We start from the raw sequence: 26,876 nt of genomic DNA, 5'->3' as shown, positions 1-26,876 counted from the left end.
TTTTCACCTAGGTAAGGGCTCTTAAGTTGTTGTTGTTGTTTTCCCCTTCTTTGTGACATTCTGCCATGTAGATGCATGTTGATGATGTCACAGTGATGCCAAGATTGTGCATCAAATACATCCATTTGCTCTGAAGGATAGCTATTCTGTGAGTAGTGTATTTACTTTTATGCTCTTAACCTTATGGAAATGAGGTTTTGTATGCTTTGCTTCACTAATGCATTAGTAAACATCTTTTTTTTTATTATTATTAAATAGGAGTCCTCTTTAGCCCAAAAATAGAAGTCTAATATGCAATATATATATATTTTTGATGTGCTTTGATTGAATAATGCATTATTAAACATATTTTGAGCTTAATATCAACCTGGAGTCCTCTAAAACCCCAAAATAAAAGTCCCGTTCACCTTTAAACAGATGCCTAACTGATGCCTAAATCCTGTCCACCTCACCAGCGCCTGGCTAGCGCCCAGCTCACGCTCAAAAGTAGACCTGGTTTTGGAACACCTACATTTTAGATGTTAGGCAGACACGTTCAGGCGCTGAGTGGCATTCAATTCAAAAAATAAATGTCCAGATCAAAGCATATCCATGCCACACATACACCATGCCCACACCTACTTTTAGGCGTACCTTTTTCAGATGGGCATTCACGAAATTGTGGACGTCTATTTGTAGAATTGCATCCAGTGTTTGGATGTCTAAGTTCCAATTAATGCTTGTTAACTTCATTAATTGGACTCATTATCGACTTTATTTGGACACCTAAGTCGGTAGATGTCCACATTGTGGACACCTAAAGTTAGACGTCTTTTACAGAATCTAGGCCTGAAAGCCTAATTTTAGATAGCCAGGATTTACAAACAATGATCTTGCGATATGTGCAAATGGCATGGTGATTTGCTTTGGATAGAATACACCTACATTTTCCATCTTAGAAGGGGAATACATGTCTGTAATCAGTGTTGGGATTTACAGCTAATCCTGTGTACATATAGGTTGTAGAACAATGCTTCTTTTAATCAACCAGCACTATTTCCCTCCCCAAAATCTATTCTATAGTATCAAATGATTGCCAGTTTTTGTACTATATTGGGAGCATTTAGACTAGTAGTTTTCTAAAATAGCAGCCACACCCATTTAAATGTTTGCACTCACTTCTAGGTTCTGAAATGCCAACATATACATGTAAATGCCAGAACTTAGATGTGTATGTTATCTCATTGCTTCCACTTATGTTTTAGATGTTGAGAACTGTAAAATAATTTTTCATTCCATATTTTTCCTACATGTGTTTCTAGCTTTGATGTGTCCCCCGATGATGTCATGTCCTTTTGAATTAAGCCTGTGTTTTGAAGGTCATGCATCCAAGAGCCAGGACATTCCTATGACTTTCTGCAGCTACTAAATCTATATTTATTAATTTTAGTATGTATACACTACTTATAACCTAAGCCAGTGGTCCCCAACCCTGTCCTGGAGGACCAACAGCCAGTCGGGCTTTCGGGATAGCCCTAATGAAAATGCATGGGGCAGATCTGCATTCCTATCATCTTTATTACATGCAAATCTCTTTCATGCATATTTATTAGGGTTATCCTGAAAACCTGACTGGCTGGTGGTCCTCCAGGACAGGGTTGGGAACCACTGACCTAAGCAGTATACATTCAGGTACTCAAGTATTTTTTTCCCTATCTGTCCCAGTGGGCTCACAATCTGACTAATGTATCTGGGGGCAATAGACTTGCCTAGGGTCACAAGGAACAGTGCTGCAACCTCAGTGTGCCGAGGCTGCAGCCCTAACCACTATCCTCAGTGGATAATTTTTAGAAGCCTACCTAAAAAAATGTAAAATACTGCTCTACCCACTGAATTCCTTTTTAAATTATACCCTTAGATTTTATGCTTCTTGCTGCGGGGAAGCGGAGAAATTTCTGCATGATGATTTTTAAATCTAAAAAATACCACACACAATCCAAACATGTCCACTTAGTATGAACATCATAATGCAATATATTTACAGCAGTGCCTCAAATAAAGTTACTTAAAGTTATAGCCTTTTTGCCTCATGATTTTCAAATGTATATAACAAACTTTTTTTGTACTTTAAAAGCCAACAGATGACATTCATTGAAAGATAACCATGCTATTGGTCTAATGAGGGCTTGATGGTCATTGGACTTCAATAACTTTCTTAGAATGATATTGACATGTCATTAATTGCAACTGCAGTGCTTGCATCATGTCCCTACAAAAAACAAGTGTATATCAGTTCTTGATGCCAAACTGTTCCACAAAATGTTTGCTAAAAGATTTATGGTTAAGTGCAGTTAACACTTTAAAAAACATCTAATACTGAAGATCAGTAAGGTCAGGTTGTCTATTATATACTTGAATTTCACCAACCAAAGCTATTTTCCATTAAGCTGAAAATCAACAGGAGTATGTTCATATGCATATACATTGCATATACAGTATACCTCCCTCCTAGAAATTGTCAACTCTCGCAGTGTCTTCAGCCTCTGCTTACACTGGAACAGCTAAAACTTCCTGTTCTGGTGTAGCAGGGACTGAAGAAATTGCAAGAGACTGTAGGCGGTGAGCTTACCGGCGGTGCTCTGTTTTAATCGATAGAACTGCCGGCAGGTTATAAAAGGTTAGTGAGAGGGAGGGAGGAGCTATAGTTGACTATGGCTGGCAGCGGCAACAGCAGCAGAAAGGCAGCTCTCCAGGGATGGGTAGTGGCAGAAATGGCAGCTCTTGGGGAAGGGGGGGAGGTGGTAGCAGCAGCAAGGCACCTCTTCCGGGATGGGTGGCGGCAGCAACAGCAGTGGCAGCAAGGCAGTTCTCTGGGGGGTGAGCAGCAGTAGCAACAGCAGCTCTCCAGGGGTGGGTGGTAGTGGCAACAACCGCAGTAGCAAGACAGCTCTGCGGCGGTGGGCAGAGGCAGCAACAACAGTGAGGAAGCAGTAATATAACATTCCTACGATGTCATATTTGGCCTGACTTCACTTCCAGTGGAGTGCACTGGAAGTGCTGTCAGCCAGCACCGTTAATTCCATTAAAATTTTTTATCGCTGGTATTTAACACTTTAATCACATTATTAGCACATTAATTGTTCAGCCCTAACTAGGGGCTAGATTCACTAAAGATAGCGACTCAATCGCTGCTGGCCACTTCTCTGGCCGATTTTCCAACAGCAATTGGCATCATCAGTGACGCGGTAGAGGGAAGGCCCCGGCGGGGAAGGCCGCGAAGCAACCCATTCAGAGCGCTGCTGCTGCTGCTTTAGGAGCCCTTGGAGCGGAGGTATGTCAGGTCTCACCAGAGTGGTGGGTCGCTGAATCGACGAGTCTGATTTATTTTGGTGAATTGGGCAGCACTAGTGTCAGGGATTGAGTCGGGGAGTGTCAGGGAAATTTGGGGGGGCTTCAGGGGTTGCTCTTAACTAGTACTTATTTTTGGGATAGGTCTTATTTTAGGGGAAACATGGTATAACTGTGATGTCACTAAAAATAAGAAACCAAGCTCTTAAAGGAGGTCTTTTACTAAGGCGTGCTAGCTAACTTAGTGCGCGCTAAATGCTAAGGCACCCATTATATTCTATGGTCACGTTAGCATTTTTGTACGCACTAATATTTAGTGTGTGCTAAATCCGCTAGCGCACCTTAGTAAAAGACCCCCAAAGTGATATAAGGATCACTAAACACAGAATTAAAAGAAAGCATGGCGTTCTATATGATGGTTTAAGCCAGCTGGCTCCACACTGTTCAAATGGTGCATGCACCATTGTTCTCACCATCTTAATTGCTTCAACTGATCACTTCCCCATATGTTGGAAGGCATGCGGTCAAACACCCCATTTCAAATCATTAAACACATCAGCACTTTCAATACAATGCATTACCATAGGCTCTTCAGCTTTCCTTTTCTTCAAACTGGACGTATAGGAGTGTTTGGCGCAGTGGTTGAAGCTACAGCCTCAGCACCCTGGGGTTGTGGGTTCAAATCCCACGCTGCTCCTTGTGACCCTGGACAAGTCACTTAATCCTCCATAGCCCCAGGTACGTTAGATAGATTGTGAGCCCACCGGGACAGATAGGGAAAATGCTTGAGTACCTGATTGTACGGCCGCTTAGATAACCTTGCTAGGCGGTATATAAAATCCTAATAAAACTTATTGAACTAAATTTGATATATGGCAGCTAAAAAAAAATTGGTGCTGAACAAAAAACCCGCTTAGCATTATTATATAAATGTTGCTTAAAGTTAGACATGGTTTATAGAATAGTGCTTAGGCACGAGACCCATGCCTAAGTTTTGTATGGCCATTTGCACTAACTGAAACACAGTGCATATCTTCGTGCCTAAATTAGGTACAGATCCCCCTTATTCAATAACAACATGCATCACTCCAAGGAATTTCTAATTTATCTGTCCATGGCCCTCCCATTTATGCATCCCCTTTCTTAATTCCTGTGTAAAATTTAGGCATGGATCCCATGCCTAAATTTACCCAAGTAAATTTTAATTAAAACTAATTAGCGCCAACATTTGCTCATTAAGATCCCAATTATTGATGCTCCTTGTTCAATTAAATTGCATACACAAATTGGGCACTTTCCTAAATTTGCATACACAGTTTTTAGCACTTTTTATAGAATTCATGGAAATGTGAACCATCCGAGATGATTTTCTTCTATTACAGATTCGCAAAATGATCCTGCTGAAAGGTGATTTCACAGTCTTGGCAATTGTCACACTTAAAATGTCCCAACGTTGGACAATTTTACATACGATTGCTAAGGGTAAAGACAGGAATTCAATTTCTTTCAGATTCTTGTTTCTGGAAAAAGTAATCCATAATTCAGTGTCTTTCAAAACACGGTATGATTTCACAGTTTCCCATTTTCTTTTGATTATCCTCACAACACAAGAACTACATTTGGAAAAATGTAGTACACAGGTTCGCCGCATTGTGTCTTGGACTCTACATCTCAATTTTAATAACAATTCACAATGGTCATATTTAGCTCTGTTATGAGGGGCCGCTGAAACGTTCTCAGCCCAAACAAAAAGAGAGTGATGTGAAGCCATGACATTTACAAGTTATTTAACACTCTTCTTGGCACTTTTCATTACATTTCATGTCATATCATTCAAATGAAAAGTGTGGAATAACTTATAAGCTCCATGGCTCTACATCATTCTCTTCTTGGTTGGGCTGAGAACTTTTCAGCAGTTCCTTGTATATGCTCTCTCTAACATCTTGTTTGGATATTCCCTCATTTACAAATCTCTAGTCAAATGTTTGGTTTGTGTTGTAAAAACAGCCTCTTGGGAACATATTCCTCTGTAGTGCAACATTTGGGAATATGGTAAACTGTTTTTCATTCTATTTGGATGACAATTTTGAGTGTTCTGTTCTTAAAGTACAACACTTGAAAACCAAAAAATGATAAGCTTTTCAAGGAAATATCAACCAAATACAAAAATATACAAAGAGAAATATAAAGAGAACGGTTTACATTATACAACTACAAAATTTAAAATAGTAATAATGGGGGGAGGAAGAAAAATGGAGGAGGAGAACCTACTCAACAGGTGAAGAGCTTTTGTGCATTGACTTGCCTTTTCTCCCTGGTTGGCCAACTTAAGACAATCACATAGGGCTCCTTTTACTAAGGTGCGCTAGTGTTTTTAGCGCACGCACAAGATTAGCACACACTATAGCGCACGCTAGCCCAAAAATTACCGCCTGCTTAAAAGGAAGTGGTAGCATCTAGCACGCGCTAAAACTGCTAGAGCGCCTTTGTAAAAGGAACCCATAATATCATACTCAACAGCAAAAGCTAGATGATGCTTAGGTGTATTGGAAAAGGAATTGTCAGTAGGAAAAAAGGAGTTGATGATGCTCCTGTATGACTCTCATACAGGAAAACTCATTTAGAATGCGTATTGTGTGCAATTTTGGAGACCACAGTTTAACTGCTTTAATAGAAATAACTGTGAGCAATTGAACATATCACATTTCCAAACAGACCCCATGCAAGATGACACATTTGTTGTATCGTTCAACTAGCTTCTGTATTACTGCAAAGAAGTTTTTGGCTGCTCCCAAAGCCAAGTGAACACCACTTCCTTTACTTCATCATGCTTTGTCTTTTGCTCTCCAGGTCACAGTGATGCACCTATGTCTCGTCGCCAGTGACAATTCTCTCCAGAATACTCGGATCTTCTTCATGCCACCTCAGGAACTGGGTCACAACCTCCACATGCTGTTGCTTGTGCAGATCAGTAAGCTGTTTTGGAACCCATCGTGTGCAGACTTTCCCATATCCCAAGTCATCATACATTATGGCAAATGCAGATCCTTAGTTAATATTCAGATTTGCAGCCAATTGAGACACCGTTATCTGTCAATCTTCTCTAATTAAAGCATTTACCCTTTCAAGTGCTCTTCTGTACGTAATGTTGAGGGGCTTCAGAATGATATTTGTCAGTTACACCTGTTATTCCCAGTTTAAACTTTTTTTACCTACTTATAAACCTTTCATTGATTCATGGTGCTGCGTCCATACTGAATCAATATCCAATAGTTAATTTCCACAGGTTTCACTCCCTCTGCCCAAATAAGCACATTACTGCACGTTTCTCTTTGATGGGTTTGCAATGGAGCATCCATGTTTCTGCCTCATGGCTGCCACATGACTAAAGGCCAAACACTGCACTGTGTGTGGATGAACAATCCAACTGGTAATGTACTAGTGCATATGTTGCATTTAGCTAGATCTGTTCCGATTATCACGTAAATTAACAATTGTCTTTAATTGTTGATTTGCCCTCATATAAACAGGATGGAGATGGTCCAGATGATGACTACTACTAGAGTCAGTCGTCTTTATCTTAAAGCTTATGGGAGACACACTTAAGATCTCAATTTGTATACTTTGAAAGAAAGATGGGAGATTGGAGATATGATAGAGCGTTTTAAATACCTCCATGGCATAAATACACAAGAGGCATGCTTCTTTCAATTGAAAGGAAGCTCTGGAATGAGGTAGCATAGGATGAAGGTCAAAGGGAAAAGAGTCAGAAATAACCTGAGGAAATATAGTACTTCTTCACAGCAAAGGTGGTGAATTTGTAGGTCAGCCTTCTTGGAGATGGAAACTGCATCTGAATTCAAGAAAGCTTGGGACAAATATAGAGGATTTCTAAGGGAGAGGAAGGGATAGAAGAAAATAAGATTATACTTTTTTATTGGATTAACTTAGCTTTCGAAGGCAATACATTCCTTCAGATAAGAATTTCAGAAATGAGCACATGACATATATTAGAAAATATAAGTGAAACATAAAAATATTCTAATGACACTCTCATGGGGAGAGAAAGAGGGAGAGATAGATAGATGATCAGAAGATGATAGGCAGTATTATTTTATGGTTTAATGTGATAGGAAACCTGAATCTTTGTTAAATCCTGTCTGATGAGTGTCAAAATAGTTCATCATTTTAACTTCAAAAGTCTTATGTTCTTGGAATGTATTAAAATGCCCTATTAGTAATCTCAAAAAACTATAAATGTAAGACTGGAAAAATATATATCAATTATCTCACACATCATAAGCCAAGTTAGAGAATCTTGTGAAAAGGAGGAAAGGAGCATGTGCCCAATTTCACATACCAGCCCACTGGCCATTCAGCTGATGTGGACAACAATTTCAATCACTGGCCTTCCTACCTTAATTAATGTGCAAAATTCATGCTGTACAAAGTTGCATTAATAATATATAATATGAAAATTGTAAAAACCACTTAGTTGGTTAATATGAAAAACTCATTCTGATTCTTTTCTGACTCGTTCTGATTCTGATGAGCTTGTTTCACAATATCTTCCTCAGAGAATCAGAAAAGCCATGAAGTGCTTATAATAACATATGTAAGGTGATATGGGCGTTGTGAGTTGTTGGAATGTAGCCTTGTTATTATAACAAGATTTAACAAAACTAGGTTGGTATGTTCAAAGGTGAATGGTTTTTTTTTTGAAATACCTCAGCCCTACCACTCCACCGCTATGTTTACTTCAAAACAGCGGGAGATTTACGTGGTAACTCATCATAGGTATTGGTTTTCTAAATGCTGTGGCAATTTTACGATATTATTATCATTTTTGTAAACTAAAGTAATATATTTATATAAACTAAAATAGTATAGTACATGTACTTAGCTTTTACACACAGCTGGACCTGGGAGTCTGACCCGACATGTTTCGCACAAACAGTGCTGTTTCAAGGGTCTCCCTATGTGAAAGCAAAAAGAACAATCCTTAGGGAACCGGCAGTAAAGTCTTTCCCTACATACCTCCCCCCCATATGAATTGATTAAAGATCATTTAGTCAAACGCTTACCGAGGCCACCGTTGTCATCCGACTCACAAGTACAACTTCTGTGAAAGATGGCGCCGGCATTCTCAGGCTGCTTTTAAATTCAAGCCCGGTGGTGACCACTCCCCCCCGGAAATCCCATTGGGTCATTCATCCACCAATCAACGTAACCCAGTCAATCTCTCCATTCAGTCCCCATGGTTCTACTGTATCTAGAGTGAAAATCAGCTTTTGTTCTGCCTCATTCAGCCTCCGTAAATCCTTCCCACCATCCCTCCCCGTAATCCTTTTGATCACTCGCCATCTGATCTGATCAACCCCATGATTATATCTCCGCCAGTGGGAAACTAAAGGTGCCTGAATAACATTATTAACAATACGTGATTTATGTTCAGTAAGTCTAGTTCTAATCTTACGATTAGTCCTGCCTATATACACCAATTCACATGGGCATATGATCGCATATATTACATCCTGTGAAGCACAGTCAGTAACCGCATTAGAGTAAAGACTCACTGATCTTGCCGGAACCCTCCATGATTCACCACTAATGGTGGAGGGGCACCACTGGCATTTGCCACATGGGCTATGATAACCTCTCCCCCTCTCTTCCCTCTTACCATACTTCAAGGGATCACATCTCTGTCCTAAAGTCTTACCCCTGGAGTACGCTATCCGGGGGAAATCATCAAAAATTGAGTGAAGTTGTACTATATGCCAGTGTTCTCTCAAATAACCCACCATTTGTTTAGTTGCCATTGAATACGGGAGTACACATGTCAGTGGCTCGTTAACATCCTTGTCAGAGCGCCCCGGCTCACCTAAGAGTAAATCCCTCTGGGCAAACTTAGCTCTCAAATACGCTTGGCGAATGGATTTTTCCGGATATCCTCTCAACCGGAACCTATCTGCTAATAGGCCTGCCTGCTTTTTATACTCGCTCAACGAAGAGCAAAGTCTACGAGCCCGTAGAAATTGGGCCACAGGGAGGTTAAACTTAAGTTTAAATGGATGGAAACTATCAAAATGTAGGATAGTATTACGCATAACTGGCTTACGGTATACAGAAGTCTGCAGTTCTCCTTCCTGGACCTGAATATTTATGTCCAAAAACACCAAATAGGCAGGACTAATCGTAAGATTAGAACTAGACTTACTGAACATAAATCACGTATTGTTAATAATGTTATTCAGGCACCTTTAGTTTCCCACTGGCGGAGATATAACCATGGGGTTGATCAGATCAGATGGCGAGTGATCAAAAGGATTACGGGGAGGGATGGTGGGAAGGATTTACGGAGGCTGAATGAGGCAGAACAAAAGCTGATTTTCACTCTAGATACAGTAGAACCATGGGGACTGAATGGAGAGATTGACTGGGTTACGTTGATTGGTGGATGAATGACCCAATGGGATTTCCGGGGGGGAGTGGTCACCACCGGGCTTGAATTTAAAAGCAGCCTGAGAATGCCGGCGCCATCTTTCACAGAAGTTGTACTTGTGAGTCGGATGACAACGGCGCCCTCGGTAAGCGTTTGACTAAATGATCTTTAATCAATTCATATGGGGGGGAGGTATGTAGGGAAAGACTTTACTGCCGGTTCTCTAAGGATTGTTCTTTTTGCTTTCACATAGGGAGACCCTTGAAACAGCACTGTTTGTGCGAAACATGTCGGGTCAGACTCCCAGGTCCAGCTGTGTGTAAAAGCTAAGTACATGTACTATACTATTTTAGTTTATATAAATATATTACTTTAGTTTACAAAAATGATAATAATATCGTAAAATTGCCACAGCATTTAGAAAACCAATACCTATGATGAGTTACCACGTAAATCTCCCGCTGTTTTGAAGTAAACATAGCGGTGGAGTGGTGGGGCTGAGGTATTTCAAAAAAAACCATTCACCTTTGAACATACCAACCTAGTTTTGTTAAATCTTGTTACCATTGAAGAGGGTTGGTGTTAGAATTAATAATTAACACACTGGTATTGGACTAAAGCCTTGTTATTATAAGCATTTCATGGCTTTTCTGATTCTCTGAGGAAGATATAGCGAAACAAGCTCATCAGAATCAGAACGAGTCAAAATCAGAATGAGTTTTTTCATATTAACCAAGCTATGTGAACTGGAGAACATTCTTGAGTAGAAGCTAGTCTGGAGCCTGCATGCAATATAGAAGATCACAGCTGAGAAAAATGATTTTAATAAGAAGTTAATAGGTCCAAAGCAGAGATATTAGTGCTTACAAAATTCATTGCTTGGTTGATTGAATTGAGACCATGTTATTCTTCCGAGACAAGAGGTGTCTTTTAGAATAGGAAAATGCTCTGGTACAGGGGTAGGCAATTCTGGTCCTTAAGAGCCACAAGCAGGTCAGGTTTTCAGGATATCCACAATACATATGCATGGGATAGATTTGCATCTAAAGGAGGCAGTGCATGCAAATCCATCTCATACATATTCATTGTGGACATCCTGAAAACCTGACCTGCCTGTGGCTCTCGAGGACCAGGATTGCCTACCCCTGCTCTGGTGCCCTAGTGTAAGCAAAGTACATGGATTGCATGCCTATGAGGTTAGAAATGCTACTGCGAACCAAGCTATTAGCAAACTAGACAGCTTGTCCGTGGACTCAGAACTACTGCTATAAAACAAATGAGAAGTAAGGCCAATGGGCGAGATAGAGGGCAAAGGGAGGCAAGAACCTCTTAACCTAAATCAATAAGAAGTCAGCAAAACTATCTGCAGACAGCATTAAGAATGAGTAGGAAATCCTGGAAGCTTACACTGTGAAGAATATAATATACATTACAAATTCCTAATGCCTGCATTTATGTTTCTTCATAATCGGCTGAATTTTATTCTTATATATATTAGTACATTGTTTACAAATTTTTAAGTCCAGTAGTTCAGTTTTATGCCAGCTGTGCTTGACAAGTCTACATTGGCACAAGTAGGTCAAGCCCAGGATGAAATAATGGATGATCACATGCAGTGACGTACTGAGTGTGAGTGGTGCCCGGGGGCAGTAGTGCCCTGTCCTCTTTCCCGCTCCCACCCCCCCGGATATGCACACTCCTCTTTCCCTTTCCTGGTACCTTTTTAACTTCTCTGGTGTGAGCAGCATGTCCACATCGGTGTCGGTTTTCCTTTCGAAGACACTTCCTAGGCATGGGTCCTGGAATTGATGTCAGAGAGAGTGCTAATGCCAACACGAGAAGCGACTTCATGTCAGGGAAGTAAAAAAAAACCCAAAAACACGAGGGAAGGCAAGTGGTGCTCACGTGGCAAGGAGAGGAGTGGTGAGGTGGAGAGGAGGAAGGGTACCATGCCCTTAGGAAGACCACCCCCTCGCATCCCCCTTACTATGCCATATAGACTGAGGCGGCATGACAAAATTAAAGGTGGCTATAAACCAGTATTTTACAAAGTTTGAGCCAGAGTTGTTTACAGAAGATTTGGGTGTTTCAACATTCATTTTGTTTCAATTACTTTTTGTGATTTGATGTCTTTTATTGCATCTGCTAATGATGTACCGTGTTTCCCTGAAAATAAGAGTGTTTTATATTAATTTTGGGTCTAAATATGCAATAGGCTTACTTTCAGGGATGTCTTATTTTTTTCATGTACAGCAATGGTCTCTCCCTTCCTCTCCAACACCCTGATTCTTCCTCTTCCCCCTCCCCCATGCAGCATCTTTCCTCCCCTCTCACCCCTCCCCTTGTGCAGCATCTTTCTATCCCTCCCTTTCATCTCCCTATGCAGCAGAACCCCACCAACCCTCCCACCATGAGACTGACATACCTCCTTTCTGAGACCTCCTAAAGCAGCAGGAGTAGGGGTTGCTGAATCAACGAGTTCAATTTTTTCAGCAAATCAGGCAGCACTAGTGTCAGGGATAAAGTCAGGGAGTGTCAGGTACATTCAGGAGGGGGGCCTTCGGGGGTCGATCTTAACTAGGGCTTATTTTTGGGGTAGGGCTTATATTAGGAGCATCTTTAAAAATCATGTTGGGGCTTATTTTGGGAATAGGTCTTATTTTCAGGGAAACAGGGTGTGTACCTTGTTCCGTTTCTGTGGAATTCTGAGTAAATAAAAGTTAAAAACAAAAAAAGCTGACTGCTAAATGCTTTGCACTGCTCTGAGGAGGGTTTGAACCAAGCAACCCTGGCATTCTATAACACTGCACCTAAAGGTATTACAGCCAGAATGAAAGAAGTTATCCTGCTGTTGTATCGGGTGATGGTGTGCCCGCTTCTGGAGTACTGCATCCAGTATTGGTCGCCGTACCTTAAGAAGGATATGGCGATACTCGAGAGGGTCCAGAAAAGAGCAACACGATTGATAAAAGGTATGGAAAACCTTTCATATGCTGAAAGATTAGAGAAACTGGGGCTCTTTTCCCTGGAAAAACGGAGACTTGGAGGGGACATGATAGAGACTTACAAGATCATGAAGGGCATAGAGAAAGTGGAGAAGGACAGATTCTTCAAACTTTCAAAAACTACAAGAACGAGAGGGCATTTGGGAAAATTAAGAGGGGACGAATTCAGAACCAATGCTAGGAAGTTCTTCTTCACTCAAAGGGTGGTGGACACCTGGAATGCGCTTCCAGAGGGTGTGATAGGACAGAGTACAGTATTGGGGTTCAAGAAAGGATTAGATAATTTCCTGAAGGAAAAGGGGATAGAAGGGTATAGATAGAGGATTACTATACAGGTCTTGGACCTGATGGGCCACCACATAAGCGGACTGCTGGGCATGATGGACCTCTGGTCTGACCCAGCAGAGGCACTGCTTATATTCTTATGTTCTTATGCTTCTGACCTGCCCATGCCTATCCCATGGACGTGCCTCCTTCTGGGTTAGACGTGAGTTATTTTGGGCATATGGCATTATAGAATAGTACAGGGGTAGGGAATGAAGGCCGCAATCCAGTTGGGTTTTCAGGATTTCCCCAATGAAAATGCATGAGATCTAGGTGCATGCACTGCCTCCACTGTATGCAAATAGATTTCATGCATATTCATTGAGGAAATCCTGAAAACCCGACTGGATTGTGGCCTTCGTTCCTCACCCCTGGAATGGTGCATAGGCAGATGCACATACAAATTCAAATGATTGCTAAAGGTTTGCCAACTAATTCATTTGTGCGCACATATACCCTGTGGACCTGATTCCATTAACGATGCCTAACTTGTAGGCACCATTGAGCGCAATTGTCAATTATCTGCTAGGTGTCATTTATAGAAATGCACCTCGTGGTATCAAAGCATTCTTAGGCACCTGTAAGCATTGAAACGTTAGACACACTTCCAAGTTGATTTTGCAGTATTTTCAGCAAGCTGGTGCCAACTTTTTTGAATAACTAGATACTGTTGATGAAACATGGTTAAACCATTATGATCCTGAGACAAAAGAACAGTCCATACAATGGCGGCACTCGGGTTCTCCAAGCCAAGGAAATTCAAAACGCAAAAGTCAGCAGGAAAGGTCATGGCCACAGTGTTTTGGGATCAGGAAGGTGTTTTAATGACTGCCTATCTTCCAAGGGGGCCAAACAGTTAATTCAGAATACTACTGTAATTTGATGTGCCGATTAAAGGAGGCATTAAAAGAAAAAAAGGAGAGGGAAGCTGTGGAAAGGAGTTCTCTTTTTGCAAGACAATGTGCCTGCTCACAAGGCTGGCAAAACAATGGATGTTTGATGCAATTAGGATTTCAGTGCATAGACCATCCACTGTACTTTCCAGATCTTGCTCCATCTATTGTCTGCTTCCAAACCTTAAAAAAAAAACAAAAAAAAACCAAATTGAAAGGGTGACAATTTTTGAATGATTTGGGGGTGATTGCAGCAGAGGAGCAGTATTTCAGTGACCAGACGTCAGAAACTTCAAACACGATGTGCCAAGGGTGTTGAACTTAGGGGTGAATATGAAAAATAACTTGCAAGTTTCCCGGCTCTACACCATTCTTTTCTTGGTTGGGCTAAGAACTTTTCTGCACCCTTTTGTAGTGATGCCTCTAACAAAATTGTCTTTGTATTATAAAATCCCCTGTCCTTGAGGAATACAGTCCATTCAACGGCAAATACTTGCTGCTCAGATGCCCCAATCACTTGCAGCATCTGTCTATTCGGTTCAGAAGTGTCAATATTTTTAAATGGTACAGTGCAGTATAAGATCTGAGGAAGGACTGAAGTAATACTATGGGCTCCTTTTACAAAGACCGATAGAGGCTGCTGCTGCAGTAATCGCTCTGATGCCCATAGGGATTTAATGAGCGTCAGAGCATTTGCCGTGCAGCAGCCGCAACCGTGGCTTTATGAGAGAGGGGGCATATTTTGTGAAGCTGTCCCGGATCTCAGCAAAATCCACATGAGAGGAGGCATATTTTTTCTTTTTTTTTTTTTTTTTTTTTTTTTTAATCCTCACGGTTCGATTCCATGTCAGACCACTTCACACTACTTCTGTCTTGCAAATTTATTGTCCACGGATGAGGGGAACAGAGTGCTGAGTCTGATCTCAAGAGAGAAACTCATATTCACTAAAATCAATGTATGTTAGACTGAAGCTTCCTCAGTAAAATTATCCAGCCAATAGTTGGGTGAACGATTTAAGGTGGGTCCCGTTCCTTGCCCCCTTTAAGTTAGATTTCTTTATTTATGAGAATATCATTGGGTAGAGAGTACTATTGGGTGGGTAGGGGTGGGTATGGAGAGGGATGGTAAAGGTTCAAACTGATATAGATAAGTGGGGGTTTATTGATATTGGAATTTGTCTTTTATTATGTTTATTAATAATTGATGCATATTGATGTTTTTTAATGCTGCATTTATTGTATTTGATGGTATTTGCATCAATAAAAACTGTTTGAATCTAAAATTACACCCCCTCCCCCCCAAAAGTTTAAGTATGTCTTTCTACTTAAGAGATTTTAGAGAAGCAAATCAATCTGTTGAAATAAAGCAACAAAGTAACTTTGCACTATCCATTCTTATATACAATTGAACTAAGCAGTACATGGAAAAGAAATTTAGGGCTCCTTTTACGAAGCCGCGTTAGCGGTTTTAGCGCACGCAGCTTTTTAGTGCACGCTAAACCCGTACTACGTAGCTAGAACTGATGCCAGTGCGGCCGGCAATTTAGCATGTGCTATTACGCGCGTTAAACCGCTAATGCGGCTTCGTAAAAAGAGCCCTAAATGTTTCAATAGCGATGTTTGGCAGATATCTTTTTTTCCCCCCTCAGTTGTGCTACTGTAGCCCTTAGAATGGCAGATTCGCAGGTCCAGTTCAGTTAATGGATTTATCAAATACCTTATTTCATGCTTTTGATATATGAATTTTGATCCTACAGACAAGAACCCTGTGAGTATTGATTGTGGGAAATGTCAGACTAACAGAAGTTAATTTCACTTGTACATGTGGAATTCTCTGATTCTCTGACAGCACTGTCTGTGGAGAATCAGCTGTCAGGGAGCTAAAGTGACACCGCGCCGTCACAGTAAGGGAGCCTTCCCTCCCAACGGACTGAATTACACCAGGTTGTGGAATAAAATGACATCAAAATATATTTGCTCGGAGCTGGACCAATAGGCATGTTTTTCTTTTATGAAAAAAAAAAAAAAGGATGATAATGGTGATGAAGAAGGCAAGCATTAGGTGCATGCATGAGGTTCTAAGGAAGAAAAACATGCGCGAGTCATGAGTGGAGTGGACCTTTGAGTTTTACTGTACTGTATTTGATTGTAGTATGTCTAGCAGGATAATGGAATGTCATTCTGCCAGCTCTTTGGCTGATTAGGGACAGTTTGCTTATTGATTGTCTTTCTTTGAACATTATCAATGCAATTAAAAATCTTGTTTGCTGTACCATGTGTATTAGAATCTATATATATAAAATCGGAGGTATGTATGTGTGTATGTGTGTGTGTATGTGCCGCGATCACGCAAAAACGGCTTGACCGATTTGAACGAAACTTGGTATGCAGATCCCTCACTACCTGGGATGATATGTTCTGGGGGTCTCGCGGCCCACCTGCACACGTGGGCGGAGCTACAAACATAAAATCAGATTTTACCCATTCATGTCAATGGAAAAAATGTAAAAAGCTGCCATTCTCACAGTAATTCAAAAACGGCTTGACCGATTTGAACGAAACTTGGTATGCAGATCCCTCATTACCTGGGGTGATATGTTCTGGGGGTCTCGCAGCCTACCTGCACACGTGGGCGGAGCTACAAACAGAAAATCAGATTTCACCCATTCATGTCAATGGAAAAAATGTAAAAAGCTGCCATTCTCACAGTAATTCAAAAACGGCTTGACCGATTTGAACGAAACTTGGTATGCAGATCCCTCACTACCTGGGGTAATATGTTCTGGGGGTCTCGCGGCCCACAACTCTATGTTGCTTGCTCAAGGGTGGGTTCACCCAAGAATTTATATGTTCTTGCTCCTGGAGGTGAAACTAATGTATTGTATTCATTTTGTCAAATATTTCACATTATAATTTGAATATTGTACTTTTTATTAAGCTGTAAAAAAATAATTTCATTCACCACTATAAAGTATCTTTATTTGAATCCATTTACAGTGTTATTGCTATAATTAAATACCCGTGCAACGCCGGGGCATCAGCTAGTAGATTATAATATACTGTACAGTAGATAGATATGAGTAGGGCTGCACATTTAATATGATTAACGCATTAACCCATCTTTTTATCAAGCTACACTAGAGATTTATAGTGCAGGCTGGCAAGGTAAGTGCTCTGACATTCATAGGAATTCTATAAGTGCTGAGCATTTTCTGTGCTGGCCAGCGTTAAAAAAACCTCTAGTGCAGCTTGATAAAAGGGACCTTAAATGTTTAATGTGCATGGGGGAAGCCAAAGTGGTTTACATTTATTATATACAAGATTAGGGCCCTTCAGCTTGGGAAAAGAGATGGGAGATATGATCGAAGTATACAAAATCCTGAGTGGAGTAGTATTGGTACAAGTAGTTTGATTTTTCACTCCGTCAAAAATTACAAAGACTAGGGGACACTCGAAGTTACAGGGAAATACTTTTAAAACCAATAGGAGGAAATACTTTTTCACCAAGAGAATAGTTAAACTCTGGAATGCATTGCCAGAGGTTGTGGTAAGAGCGGATAGCGTAGCTGGTTTTAAGAAAGGTTTGGACAATTTCCAGGAAGAAAAGTCCATAGTCTGTTATTGAGAAAGACATGGGGGAAGCCACTGCTTGCCATGGATCGGTAGCATGGAATGTTGATACTCCTTGGGTTTTGGCCAGGTACTAGGGCCAGGGCCAGATTAACCAACAGGCTAAGTAGGCACGTGCCTAGGGCCTGAAATAGTCAGGGGGGCCCGCTGAAGGATAACTTACCATACCATTTTTTTCAGACGGCAACAGGCCCCCCCTTCCCTCCCTGCATGGCAACAGGCCCCCACCCGATGACAACACCGCCCCCCCCCCACAGCAATGGGCACCCACCTAACAACAACGTCGGCCTCCCCCCGGCATCGACAGACGGCAATGCAGCCAATGCAGCTCCAAGAAGGTCCCGCGATGACTGCATCTGCCAGTCTATTCCCGGCCGACGTCACTTCTTCCAGGAGACTCAGTCATCACGGGACCTCCATTGATGCCGGGGGGACTGGCATTGTTGTCGTCGGGTGGGGGCCCGTTGCTGTGGTGGAGGTGGCATTATTGTTGTTGGGTGGGGGTCCATTGCCATGCAGGGAGGGAAGAGGGGGGCCCATTGCTGTCTGAAAAAAAATGGCTGCATTGGCTGCGTTGCTGTTGATGCTGGCGGTTGGCTGCATTGGTTTCCGTGGATGCTGGGGGGTGGGTGGTGTGGTTGTCATCGTCGATGCCAGGTGGGGGCCCGTTGCTGTAGGGAAGGGATGCGTTGCCTTTGCTGTGGAAAGGGTGGTAGAGGGAGAGAAAGGGGGCATATGCTGATAGAATTGGTGTGCAGGGAAAAGGAGGAAACATAAGGGGGAAGGATACTGGATGAACTTAGGTTATAGGGAAAGAAAGGGGGCTAATGTTGATGGAATTGATGTGCAGGGAAAGGGGGAAAACAAGGAGGAAGGATACTGGATGGATTTAGGTTGGAGGGAAAGAAAGGAGGCAAATGTTGATGGAATTGGTGTGCAAGGAGAGGGGGAAAACAAGGAGGAAGGATACTGGATGGATTTAGGCTGGAGGGAAAGAAAGGGGGCAGATGCTGATGGAAGTGGGGGGAAGAGAGAAGAGAGAGTGAAATGCCAGACCATGGGGTTTTGGGTGTGGGAGAGGGAAGGGAAGAAGAGATAGATGCCAGATCATTGGAGGAGGGAATGGAATTAGATGGATGCCAGACCAATGAGGGTGAAGGGAAAGATGGAAGGGGGAGGAATAAAGTTTCTAGAAGTGGCATAGGACAGGGTAGTTCGAAGAGAAACAGAGAGATGATGGACCCTGGAGTTGTGGGGAAGGAAGGAGAGATGTTGGATGAAAGGGTAGTTGAGAAAAGGACAGATGGTGGATCTGGGGATGCTGGGGTCCATTGCCGAAGCTGCAGATATGGACACAAAAAAAAGGAAAGATGCCAGACCTCCGATGGAGGGAAGGGAAACAGAAGGGCAGGACAGAGATGGAAGATGGATGGTTAGCACGGAGAAAGAATAAAACGACAAATGGGCAGGAGACCCTGGCAAGCGAGTTATCAGAAGATAACCAGACCCTGGGACCAACAAAAGGTAGAAAAAATAATTTTATTTTCTGTTTTGTGATTACAATATTTATTTGTTTATACCACAGAGCTGGTGTGGGGTTGGAGATGTTGTAACCCTATATTTCTGCTAAGACTAAGCCTTAGTCACTTAGGGGTCCTTATATTAAGGTGCACATTTAGCGTGCACAAAATCAGTTAGCGTACCTTAATAAAAGGACCCCCTAAGTATCTTAATTAAAAATTTGACTTGCAACTTAGCCTTTTTTTCAGATTTTGTCCCCTTATGTGATTGAGTTTGACACCCCTGATGTAGAGTGAGGCAGTTAGGCGATGTAAACTTGGTTATTAATATAGACTTATATTTTGGATAGTATTACTGCTTTACAATATATTTGAATGCTTTTATATACGTATTGAAAGGGTTCAGAGTTAATGTCCTGGGTAAGTAGGTGGGAAGAGAAGGAAGGGGGATTTGTTCTGAGATGTTTGGGGGTTGCATAGAAGAAAAACTGTGCACTGTATGCTAATCTTTGTTTGTTTTGAATTTTAAAAAAAGAAATATAAGTGGAAATAAAAAAGTAAATAAGAAAACAGATAAATGGGGGTGGAGTGTGGGTGGGTCATGGGCGGGGCAGGCCCAGGGAGGCCCAGTGTACTTGTGTGCCCAGTGAACTTGTGGGCCCTCGAAGAATTAATCCTGCCCTGACTAGGGACCTGGATTGGTCATCGTGAGAACGGGCTACTGGGCTTGATGGACCATTAGTCTGACCCAGTAAGGCTATTCTTATGTTCTTAACACAAGTCCTTCTCCTTCAGGGCTTTTTTGTGCTAGTACAGTGTACTGGCACCTTTTTCCAGAGATAGCTATGGGGAGAGGAGGGGTGGTGGCGCAAGGGGAGCAGTCATACATGTGCCTCTCTCTTACCACATGCTGCAGCCAACCAGAGGCCCCAACCTAGGGTTATCATATGGATCCAGTAAAAGGTGGTCGGACTGAGACATCCGGGTTTTACTTCTACTGAAAGCAATGGAAGTAAGGAAGACATATAGAGACATCTGGACTTTACTTCTATTGAAACAAATGGAAGTAAAACCCGTACTTCTCAACCCATCCTCCTTTTTCTGGAGCCATATGGTAACCCTACCCCAACCTGAACCCTAAGGTGAGTCAGTCAGAGAACCCTCCCAAGCAGTGTAGCAGCCATCTGAAACCAGCCCGATATTTGGGCAGATCAGCACTTCCTCCTTATTCCCTTTCTCCTCACCCAGGTGGCTCTCTAACCTCCTACACTTTCTTGATAGTGTCAGCAATTGAAGCTTAACACCACCAACTGGCTCCAGAGGCTTTCTCTATGACGGGTCCCACCTACAAGAAGTTACATCAGAAGAGACAAGATATGCTAGAAAGAAAGCCTTTGGAGCAGGTCGGCGGTGCTCTGCTTCAATTACTAACACCACCAAGAAGGTATTGGGAAGATAAAGGACCACCTGGGGGCAGAAGGAAGGGAATTGGGAAATACCAGATTGTGAGGTAAGGGTTGTGGAAGAGGGGGAGAATGATGCTGCATCAGATGGGGGCACTGATGCCTGACTGAGAGCTGGGGCCTTGAGTAGAGTTGTGAGCATAAAAGAGACATAAAATGGACACTGCAGAGAGAGAGAGAGAGAGAGAGAGAGAGAGAGAGATGTTTTAGGCGGGTGAGAGAAGCAACATTCCTTAAGCACTACAGCATTAAAGGCAAGATTAGAAGGCTAAGAGGGACAGGTAGGAGAATTAGAGGATGTGGAGAGAGGGGGGTTGAAGGTTCATAAGTGCAGCAAGAGGTGCTAGAAGAAAGAGGGAGATAGAGATTGGGATGGAGTTTTGAGAGGGATACAGGATGGAAAAAGAAAGATGGTAGACTGTGGATGGAGGAAAGGGAAGAAATGGTGCCTATGGAGGGAAGGGGTGATAGAAGATGGTGTATGTGGAAAGGAGAGGAAAGGGAGAGAAGAGAGGAGATGGTGCCCATGGAAGTGAGGGAAATGGAAGAAAGAAGGAAGAGAAGAGATTAAAAAAAACAAACAAACAGATCTGAGATGAAGGAACAAAAAAATGGAAGAAAGTTGAATGTGAAAGACTGTTGTAGAGCAGAAAGTGAAGGAGGACAAAAAAAGAAATAGTGAGTAGACAGGAGGCCCTGGAAACAAATTTGACAGCACAGGAAAGCAGCATCAGTCGGGGAACAAGATTAGAAAGATAAAATTACCAGAAAACAAAGGTAAGATAAATTATTTTATTTTTAGTTTAGTAATTGAAATATGTTAATTTTGAGAATTTATTTCTGCTAACTATAGATTGCACTGTACAGGGAGCGCTTTATGCGATTAGTCATGTGATTATAAATTTTAATTGATGTGCAGCCCTGGCTGGGGTTCTGAAAATTTCTTCTTCCTCTGTTGGCAAGAGCTGAAGTGGCACATTCTGAACAGCACATTATGATTCAAAGCCTAATGCCCTGGTCAGTGGTATAGTAATTGGGGGAGGGGCGGTGAGAGGGCAGTCCGCCCCGGGCACCATGTTGGTGGAAGCACCGGCACCCCTCCTTCTCTCTTCCCCCCTGCCTCTTCCAATTTATACCCTCACCACGCATGTGCCCTCTTCCCTTCCCCGGGAACCACAAGCAACAATGTGCTCCTTGTGACTGTATCTTCTCTCCCGCTGTCATCACTTCCAGGTGTTATGCACAGGAAGTGACATCAGAGGGAGAGCTGAAGGGGTGCAAGGAGCATGTTGAAGTTCTTGTTGCTCATGACGGAGTGGGAAGCGAGGGGAGGGGCGAAGATAAGGGCGGGGAGGGGCGCCACCACCCCAGGTGAATCTCACCCTCGCTACACTATTGGCCCTAGTGTTAGTATGAAGTCCATACTACACTTATTCAAGATTGCACACCTAGGCCCTCTTTTACCAAGGTGCGCTAACCGATTAGCGTGCTCTAATCGAATTGGTGCATGCTAAACGCTAAGGCATGCATGTTAGTCTATGGATGCGTTAGCATTTAGCATGCGCTAATTCGATTAGCGCACGTTAATAGATTAGCGCACCTTAGTAAAGGAGCGGGAGCTAGTGTCAGTAAACATCTAAGGTACTGCACAAAATATACTCTACCATCCAACCTAAATAGTGGGGGGGGGAAGGGAGGATTTAATAAGTCTATGAATGAATGGGTTAGGGCAGGGGTAGGCAATTCCGGTCCTCGAGAGCCAGAGGCAGGTCAGGTTTTCAGGTTATCTACAATGAATATGTATGAGATGAATTTGCATGCACTGCCTCCTTAAGATGCAAATCTATCTCATGCATATTCATTGTAGATATCCTGAAAACCTGACCTGGCTCTGGCTCTCAAGGACCGGAATTGCCTACCCCTGACCTCGAGGATCGAAATTGCCTACCTCTGGATTAGGGGATGTGGGGTAATCGTGTGATTGAGGGAATTAAGGATGTTTTGGAATGTATGTTTGTGCAAGTCACAAAAAACATGGAGGAATGGAGGGAAGTATAATACAAAAATTCAAAAATATCACTCCAAGACAAAAGCACCACACAAGCCAAGAAAGCTAGCTTATTACTTAACAAAAGTAAAGCCCCAGACAAATGGAGAGGTGTACCCACACTCTTCCACTAAAGCATCATAGGCAAAAAACTTTCGCACAAGTTTAAGGTTAGCAGGTGGGAGCAAAAAATTAGCCGAGACTGATTAATGGTAAAAACCACTGAACACAAACAGGCCAGGCTGACGATAGTTTCATGGCCGGTAACCACTGCTTCAGGGTCTTAGCGCCAAATACAGGTCATCCTATAACACAAAACACAAACCCAAAAGGGAAAAGAAAAATGCGCGCCTGCTGAAAGTTGAAAAAGAGCAAAAGCTCATTCAACTACTTAGAGTACGAAGATCCTAACTGCTGCTTTCAACCACAACTTCCAAAGCACTGTTGTGGGGCTTATAACCACGTCCAGCCCTGTCAGGACTCTTTTGCCTATGATACTTGGGTGGAAGAGTTTGGGTACACCTCTCCGTTTGTCTGAGGCTTTTCTTTTGCTTCAGTAATAAGCTAGCTTTCTTGTGTGGTGCTTTTGTTTTGGAGTGATATTTTTGAATGTTTGTGTGAGTCAACATGAAATTGTGTTGAATGAAGTTAAGTTTGTGTGCTAATGGTGTGAATTGTGGGATCAGTGAAGGAACTGGAGGGTTTGTATGGCATGCACTCAAAGAAGTGATGTGAAGGAATGCAAGATCCAGAATCCTTCCTTCTGAATCCAGGATCCTCTCTTTCTTTCTCTGCTCAATTCTTTATCCCTTACTTCTTCTCTGTCTGTTCCATCTACTTCCAGTTTTCCTTATTTTCAACCCTCTGTTTTCTGACATAAATCGTATATGAACACTTCATATTTCTCATAAAGTTATCAAACTGAATTAGGACTTTAAGTTGCATTATTTGTCACTTAGGGCCTGTTTTACGAAGCTGTGCTAGCGGCTGCACTGCAGTAATGATCCCGAAGCCCATAGAGATTTAAAAGTTTTCAGGGCCGTTGCCGCGTGGCTTCATAAAACAAGGGGTTAATGTAACTTAAAGGCCACTAACACAGTTTAACTTGCCCTAACACGACAATATTTAAGTTACCACAGTTTACATAGTAATAAGATGCAAAATATGAAACTACAATACATGTAAAACAGCTCATCATATGTCAATGCAATAATACAATTTGTGATGAAAATCAAGTGCACACTGCAACTTAAAATGACATTAGTATAACCCCAGCCAAAAGCTTGGCCCATTTTATAGTCCTAGAAGCATCAGGTCACCAATCCATGGCCTAATTGTCCTGAAATGTATCTATAAATGCCCACAGTATTTCACCCATTACTGTCCCCAACCCCTAATTGTGATCCTTCTGCACATAGTTCCCCTTGAAGATAAAACAGCTCTATCTCCATCCCCCTTACTGCTAGGTGGTCATATTTCCTTAAAAGTGTTACTAGCAGTAGTAGGAAAAATCTGCCCATACAGGTGCTCTTTTGTGAGGCTCTGACAAGTATAGGAATGACTGGGGATCACTCCTGCTTACAGATTCATTTGAGAACCAGGAATGCCCAGTAGGCCTCTCAGATAGGGGGGAGGGAGCCTTGTGAGGGGCTTTGTTCCCTCTAAGCAGAGCACACGAGCAATTGCTTATACATTCTAGGAACATTGTTCATAAAAGTTACATTGTTGCTTACAAAAATACCGGTACTTGCAAATCTGGAAAATTGTTGGTTTTAAGAACTTGTCGCACACGTGAAAAAAAATTGCAAAATTTCAACCTATCCTTATAGAGAACATTGGTGGGGGCTACTGGAGATAAGGGACGACTTGTCTTTAGAGGGATTACGAGTATGTGTGGGGAGATTATATATTGCAACTGGGAGTGGGGGTGAGATGGTCATTAGGAGATGTGGCAGGTAAAGCACTGCCAGCCCTTGTAGATGTGGCCCAGAAGCATCAAGCTTCAGTTTGGTGGCTCAGTGCTCCTGGGACACTGGACTATATTGAAAGTGGCTCACACATGTTAGTCCATTACCACAGGAGTCAGAAACATGCATGTGATACAGAGAAACCACAGGTTAGTGAATCCCATAGTAAATCAAGCTTACCTTTTACAGTACCTTGATGAAACTCCCCTTAATTTAATTTTATACTCTAGATCAAGGGTACCCACACTTTTTGGGCTTGCGAGCTACTTTTAAAATGACCAAGTCAAAATGATCTACCAAAAATAAAATTTTTAAAAAACGCAAAGCACACTGTACACTCAGAAAATTATCATTCCTATTCCGGGATTTTTTCAAAGAGGTCAAGGCAGATGACTCTATGCACTGTCACCTCAGTAACAACCATTCAAAAATAGACAAATATACCCCTCCCTTTTTACTAAAGCACAATAGCAGTTTTTAGCGCAGGGAGCCGCGCTGAATGCCCAGCACTGCTCTCGATGCTCATAGGCTCCCTGCCATAGGGGGCCATAGTGCAAAATATAGACAGCAGATATAAATTCAGACACATTTTGATCACTAAATTGAAAATAAAATCATTTTTCCTACCTTTGTTGTCTGGTGATTTCATGAGTCTCTGGTTGCACTTTCTTCTTCTGACTGTGCATCCAATCTTTCTTCCCTTTTTCAGCCTGTATGCTTCCTCTCATCCAAACCTCATTCCCTCCCCAACTTTTTCTTCCTCTCTCCCTGCCCTTTCTTTCTCCCTGTCTCCCTTTCTTTTTTTCTCTCTTCATTCCCCCTTTCTTTTTTTTCTGTTTCCCTTCTTTCCTTCTGTCTCCCTGCCTGCTCCCTTTCTTTCTTTCTCCCTGTCCTTTCCCAAGCCACTGCCGCCACCATCAGGAAACAGGTCCCCAAGCCGCCGCCGCCATAGGGTAACAGGCCCCAAAGCCGCCTCCACCCCAAGCTCTCCCTGCTTCCCTGCATCCGGCTGACCAGCATTCCTCTCCCCGATGTCAATTCTGCCATCGGAGAGGAAGTTCGGGCCAGCTAATTGCTGCCTGGCTGAGCCGGAACTTCCTCTACGACGGCAGAATTGACATCGGGGAGAGGAAGGCTGATTGGCCTGATAGATCGCCAAGTCAAAGTGAGTCTATCACAGAGCCCGGGATGGGCTCCGTGGATCGACTCACTTTGCCTTGACGATCTACCGGTCGAGCGCGATCGATATATTGGGCACCCCTGCTCTAGAAAGACCATTGCAGTGGTATAGAAATACTAAGGATTGAAGGAGTTTTCAAGGAGAGAGATTGCAGAGTTCCTGGCAAGTTATAAGAAATTGTTCCCATAAATACTGTTACTCATTTTAAACACTGTTCTCACTCAGTAAACATTTTTTTTTACATTATCAACATCTGTAATTGAGAAGCTGAAGTGACATAATCATGAAGAAAGAGTGAAAAACTAAAAAATCTTGCACACATGTCAATAACCAGACTATCTCATTTAAATGTATTCAAAACCATTAACATGGTCTTATGCTATAGGAATAATGAAGGGTTTGAAAAAATTTAAAGAGACCAGAAATATCAATTGTATGGTAGAAAGTGGCACGTGGGCTATCAACTATGCGATCTACCTAGGCTTTCAGGGCCTGATTCAATAAATGACACCTAACTTAGTAGGTACCAAGGGAAATGGCCACATGTCAATCAAACAGGTGCCATTTGTAGAATTGTGCCTAGTGATGACTAAATTCTGGCCCAATATACCAGCACCTAACATAGATGCCTACTGACAACTAATTCAATCCATGTTCAAACACCACCCATAACCATGCCTAGAGGTACTTTCCCTGTAGGCACCTTGGTGTAGGCGCCTACTGCGTTGAAATTGGTTTTTAATGGTGCTGTTCAATTGATAGTAGCAACTGAACCAATTAAAAAGTGGTTAGGCACCTGGATCGGTTGGGTGCATCAATATAGGCACCTAACTGTAGGTGGGTTTTTTTTTGTTTTTTTATTTAGAATCAGGGCCTTAATCTTCACTCTCAGTTATCCAGGCAAGAGACATATTTGGAGAAGGTAGTAGACATACAAATCTCTCACATGCATATTCTCTAACAATATCTTGAAAATCTTATCTGTTTGTTTCCCTCAAGGACTGAATGGACAAATCTGGTCTAATAAATTGGAAGAGTACCATTTGCAGCTGGGAAGAGGAACTGGTGAGATCTGAAC

This window comes from Geotrypetes seraphini, chromosome 2 (genome assembly GCF_902459505.1).
Source record: "Geotrypetes seraphini chromosome 2, aGeoSer1.1, whole genome shotgun sequence".
Lineage (NCBI taxonomy): Eukaryota > Metazoa > Chordata > Amphibia > Gymnophiona > Dermophiidae > Geotrypetes > Geotrypetes seraphini.
The sequence above is the reverse complement of the archived record's forward strand: the minus strand, read 5'-3'. Positions refer to the sequence as shown.